The 5,756-nt window shown below is 41.7% G+C and overlaps 1 pseudogene; it reads right to left on the bottom strand.

Annotated features, from left to right (window-relative positions):
• Window positions 1-3,202: 3,202 nt before the first annotated feature.
• Window positions 3,203-4,498, bottom strand: LOC121026504 (26S proteasome regulatory subunit 4-like; annotated as a pseudogene).
• Window positions 4,499-5,756: the final 1,258 nt, after the last annotated feature.

The following is a 5,756-nucleotide window of genomic DNA, read 5'->3' as shown; positions in this document are numbered from 1 at the left end:
GGGGTTTCTATTCTATTCCATTGGTCTATGTGTCTGTTTTTGTGCCATCTAATGTTTTTAGAAAGTCCTATGAAATAAATAACTTAAGTAGTAATAGAATTGATTATCTCATATAACAAGAAGGCTCAAGGTTAAGTCAGAGGTGCAATGATGACATCAAAGATGCAGGTTACTTCTACCTTTTTGCTTGGCCATCCTCTTATGCTCTCTTCAGCTAACAACTGTCATGATCCCAAGACTGCAATCACAGTACCAGACACCATGTACAAATGCAATGACATCTAGCCACGGGAGGGACTGTTTCTTTTTGTATGTTTCTCTTTCATTGTTTGTAAATACGGTTCTACTTAGGAAAGTAATGCATTTCAACAGAAAATGAATATCTTCCTTTAATGGTAAGAAAAAGCCTTTCCAGAAGTATCTTAGTAGATTTCCCATTGTATTTTATTAGTTAGATTTGCATCACAGACCCATGCTTGAATACATCACTGACCAAGGAGATTGGGACCACACTGATTACCTTAGAGCAACATCTCTTGACCTTGGTACTATTGGTGTTTTGGAAGAAATAATTCTTTGTCTGGGGGGACTAGTGAACTGTACATTGTAGAATGTTGACCAGCATCTCTCGTCTGTCCCTACTAGATGCCAATAGCACTTCTCCCAAGATGTGACAATCAGCAATGTCTCCAGACACTGCTGAATATACCCTGGGAAACAAAGTCAATCAAGCACCCCACTGAGAACCACTGACTTAGGTCAATCATAACTTACTCCATGGGTCTGGGCTCACCAACCCTGAAGCACAAAGAAGGTCTGAGATCAGGATTCTGTTAACAAGGAAGAAAAAGGAAATTGTTATTTGAGAGGCAGTCAGTGGATAGGGAGCCCCATTCCCTCACCCCCCGATTTTTTCTTGTCATTTTTCAACAAACAGATCAGGGACTTACTGAAAATATGAAAGATATAAAAATGAGTTATCTGATATTACTCAAAGAATGCTAGTTCCTGTCTAAATGCCAAGTGGATAATATAAATATCCTTATATCCAATTGGTAATCTAGAAAATATAACCAGGGATAATTTGTGTTGAAGCACCAAAATTATGATTGGTTTGTTGGTTGTATTCTACAGGATTTAGATGTTCCTACTTTTGTCATGTTCTTGCAGCATTACCTAAGATTCTGCCACAACTCAGGTCCTATATCTAATGTTTAAGACTTTCTACTCTTATAATTTTTATTTGTCATCCATTGGTGATGAACACTTGCATCCTGGATTAAATCATTTGGTACGAAAAAGTGTGAACGTTTAAATTAATTCTAAAGCCATCTATTGAGGATCTTTTGTGTGCCAGACATGAATACTATGAAGGAAAGTGACAAGACTGAAATACTGCATTAGAGAGTTAGAGAGAAAGCTCTTTGAGGAAGTAACATTTCAGCCAAGACAAGGGGGAGAATGGCGATAGATTGAGGAAGGGGACCTGTCTGATTATATAATGGGCTGTAGGAAAGAGTTCTGATTTTATGGTAAGATCAGGAAGAAGAATGGACTTGGGAATGGTGTGTGTGTGTGTGTGTGTGTGTGTGTGTGTGATGAACTGCTTCCCTTTTGCCTGTTGTGGTTTTGTACTTGGAATGTAGCATGATTTTCAGCTGAGTTTTACTCCTGTGCTATAATAATTTGTGGGATATGCAAACCTTTATTCTCCTTTTGTGATTTTTTTCCCTTTCCATTTCTAAAGTCAGCATTGCTACTTGGCTTCTAGTCTCTCCAGCACAACTTAGGCCTCCTGGGTCTCTAAGAAGCCCCAACCTCTGGCTTTAAACCTGATGTTCCCACATGAGTGTCTTCAGGATCTAGGTCTATGGCCTTTTTTTGGACCATTCCTTTTCATCTTACTCCATTGGCTGTGGAGAGAACATCTCCTGGGGAAAATCCCACTAGGAAAATTCTTCTGGGAGCAGTAAGATCCCTCTATTTTTTTCTGCCTCACTTCCAAAAACCTCTTCATAACTGTAGGAATTAAACCATTCTTTTTTTTTTTTTTTTAATTTTTTTTTCAACGTTTATTTATTTTGGGGACAGAGAGAGACAGAGCATGAACGGGGGAGGGGCAGAGAGAGAGGGAGACACAGAATCGGAAACAGGCTCCAGGCTCTGAGCCATCAGCCCAGAGCCCGACGCGGGGCTCGAACTCACGGACCGCGAGATCGTGACCTGGCTGAAGTCGGACGCTTAACCGACTGCGCCACCCAGGCGCCCCTAAACCATTCTTAATATAGATCACTGCTGCCCTTGCAGAAAAATATTTCTAGGATTTAAAAAGAAATCACTGAACCATTTCTTAATGAGTAACTTCTGAGTGTTAGGCACAGGGCTTGGCATTAGGATATAGTAATGAATAAAGCTTACTCTCCATTCTTTTGAAGTGCTACTCTGCAGGGGTTTATAATAAATAAAAAAGTAGGCACCCTGGTGGCTCAGTTGATTGAGCATCTGACTCTTGATTTCGGCTCAGGTCATGATCCCAGGGTTATAGGATCGAGCCCTGCATCCAGCTCTGCACCAAGCGTGGAGCCTGCTTAAAATTCTTTCTCTCCCTCTGTCCCTCTGCCCTTCTCCCTAGGTAGCGCGCGCTCTCTCTCTCTCTCTCCCTCTCTCTCAAAACTAACAAACAAATAAAGTGATTACTGTTACAAAATTTTGTGAAAGGATGAGTAGGGAAGTTCTGGTTTGAAGAGGCTTTAGCCAACTCCCATGTCACCCTAAATGAAAATAAAATCTAAGTAAAAACTGGACTTGCTAGGCAAAAAGTTCCCCAGTGTACTTCCCTTTTCCTCCAAAGTCCCTCCTAAACATAAATTCTGGCATCTCCAGTGCTCTGTGGAGACTTTAAGCCAATACTTAAGATTGTGTTAGGGTTAACCAGTTGCAGAGAAGGGAGAGGAACCTTCTAGGCTGAGGGATGAGTAGACCCAAAGGCCCTGAGATGGAACAGAGATTGCCTGACTTGATAGAGGAGCTAACGAAATGCTTTCATTGTTTCCTGCTGAACTTCAGGTACTTGGAATCCATGGAATACATAGATATTTTATTTTATTTTATTTTGTTTTATTTTATTTTGTTTTGTTTTGTTTTGTTTTATTTAGTTTAGTTTTTTTTGTTTTTTGTTTTTTTTTTTTGAGAAGGGGCTCGCTTTATTGGGGAGAGAGCAACCAACAGATGAAGGCAGTCTGGTGGGCATCCTACACATCATGCTCAAAAAGATCACAGGAGATTCTGCTAAGAAAGATCAACTGGAACATGGGTTCCTCTGGGCAACTCCCCCAACCTCATCCCTCTGAGGAATTGGGATACTCCCAACCACTTTCTTGAAGGCAAATGTGTTCACTACAGATAGAGCCCCTTAGGGGTGCCTTCTTGTTTTTTATAAAGAACATCTTCTTTAGATTTTTTGAAGTCTTCATTTGTTACTTTAATTCTACGTTCTCTCAAGGCCATCAGACCAGCTTCTGTACAGATTGCCTTGATGTCAGCCCCAGAGAGGTCATCTTTAGCCATGATCAAGTCGTCCAGGGTTACATCATTGGCCAGCATCATCCTGCTTGTGTGGATCTGAAAGATGCGCTTCTTAGTCTTTTCATCAGGCAGGGGGAACTCAATTTTCCAGTTGATGCAGCCTGGTCTGATAAGGGCTGGATCCAAAGTTTCTATTCAGTTTGTGGCCATGATAACTTTCATGTCACCCCTTGAATCAAATCCTACTGGTTCAACCAATCCAACATTGTTCATTGAATTTCTCTCTTACCCCTGCAATTTGAGTCGTATATTTTTGTTCCAATGGCATTGATTCCATCAATGAATATGATGGATTGTGCATGTTCTTCTGCAACTTGAAACAATTCCCAAACGAGTTTGGATCCATCACCTAGGTACTTCTGAATAAGTTCAGAGCCAACCACTCTTAACAAAGTGGCTGAGATTTGGTTTGCTACTGCTTTGGCTAATAAGGTTTTACCTGTGCCAGGTGGACCATAGAGAATGACCCTCTTTGGGAGCTTTATACCCATCTCTTCATAACATTCAGGATGAGTGAGAGGAAGCCCCACAGATTCCTTAACTTCCTGGATTCGGTTGTCCAACCCCCCAATATCAGCATAGGTTTCTGGGAGGCCTTTTCTACCTTCCACCTCCTAGGGGAGCCATGGGCCAAGGGACCCACGTCATCCATGAGCACACCTATGATGGTATGCACCTTGTGGTTGAGCAGGACTGAGCAGCCTGGTTCCAGCAGATCCTTGTCTACAAAGGAAAGAATGCTGATGTAGTGTTTTAAGCCCACAGATGCAGACACTATGGCATGATTGTCATCAACGATCTCTTCAAACATTCTTACCAACATTGGGGTCCCCCTCAGATCATCCACCTTTGACCTTCCCCCCTTTTGCTTTTCTTCTAAAGTCTTCATTTGTTTCTGATTTCTTTTTTTTTCCAATATATGAAATTTATTGTCAAATTGGTTTCCATACAACACCCAGTGCTCATCCCAAAAGGTGCCCTCCTCAATACCCATCACCCACCCTCTCCTCCCTCCCACCCCCCATCAACCCTCAGTTTGCTCTCAGTTCTCAACAGTCTCTTATGCTTTGGCTCTCTCCCACTCTAACCTCTTTTTTTTTTTTTTTCCTTCCCCTCCCCCATGGGTTCCTGTTAAGTTTCTCAGGATCCACATAAGAGTGAAACCATATGGTATCTGTCTTTCTCTGTATGGCTTATTTCACTTAGCATCACACTCTCCAGTTCCATCCACGTTGCTACAAAAGGCCATATTTCATTCTTTCTCATTGCCACGTAGTATTCCATTATGTATATAAACCACAATTTCTTTATCCATTGATCAGTTGATGGACATTTAGGCTCTTTCCATAATTTGGCTATTGTTGAGAGTGCTGCTATAAACATTGGGGTACAAGTGCCCCTATGCATCCGTACTCCTGTATCCCTTGGGTAAATTCCTAGCAGTGCTATTGCTGGGTCATAGGGTAGGTCTATTTTTAGTTTTCTGAGGAACCTCCACACTGCTTTCCAGAGCGGCTGCACCAATTTGCATTCCCACCAACAGTGCAAGAGGGTTCCCGTTTCTCCACATCCTCGCCAGCATCTATAGTCTCCTGATTTGTTCATTTTGGCCACTCTGACTGGCGTGAGGTGATATCTGAGTGTGGTTTTGATTTGTATTTCCCTGATAAGGGGTGACGTTGAACATCTTTTCATGTGCCTGTTGGCCATCTGGATGTCTTCTTTAGAGAAGTGTCTATTCATGTTTTCTGCCCATTTCTTCACTGGGTTAATTGCTTTTCGGGTGTGGAGTTTGGTGAGCTCTTTATAGATTTTGGATACTAGCCCTTTGTCCGATATGTCATTTGCAAATATCTTTTCCCATTCCGTTGGTTGCCTTTTAGTTTTGTTGGTTGTTTCCTTTGCTGTGCAGAAGCTTTTTATCTTCATAAGGTCCCAGTAATTCACTTTTGCTTTTAATTCCCTTGCCTTTGGGGATGTGTCGAGTAAGAGATTGCTACGGCTGAGGTCAGAGAGATCTTTTCCTGCTTTCTCCTCTAAGGTTTTGATGGTTTCCTTTCTCACATTCAGGTCCTTGATCCATTTTGAGTTTATTTTTGTGAATGGTGTGAGAAAGTGGTCTAGTTTCAACCTTCTGCATGTTGCTGTCCAGTTCTCCCAGCACCATTTGT

Source organism: Herpailurus yagouaroundi, unplaced genomic scaffold (genome assembly GCF_014898765.1).
Source record: "Herpailurus yagouaroundi ecotype Mexico unplaced genomic scaffold, PumYag 119264, whole genome shotgun sequence".
NCBI classification, from domain to species: Eukaryota; Metazoa; Chordata; class Mammalia; order Carnivora; family Felidae; genus Herpailurus; species Herpailurus yagouaroundi.
Note: the sequence above shows the minus strand (reverse complement) of the source record. Positions and strands in the feature narration are given on the sequence as shown.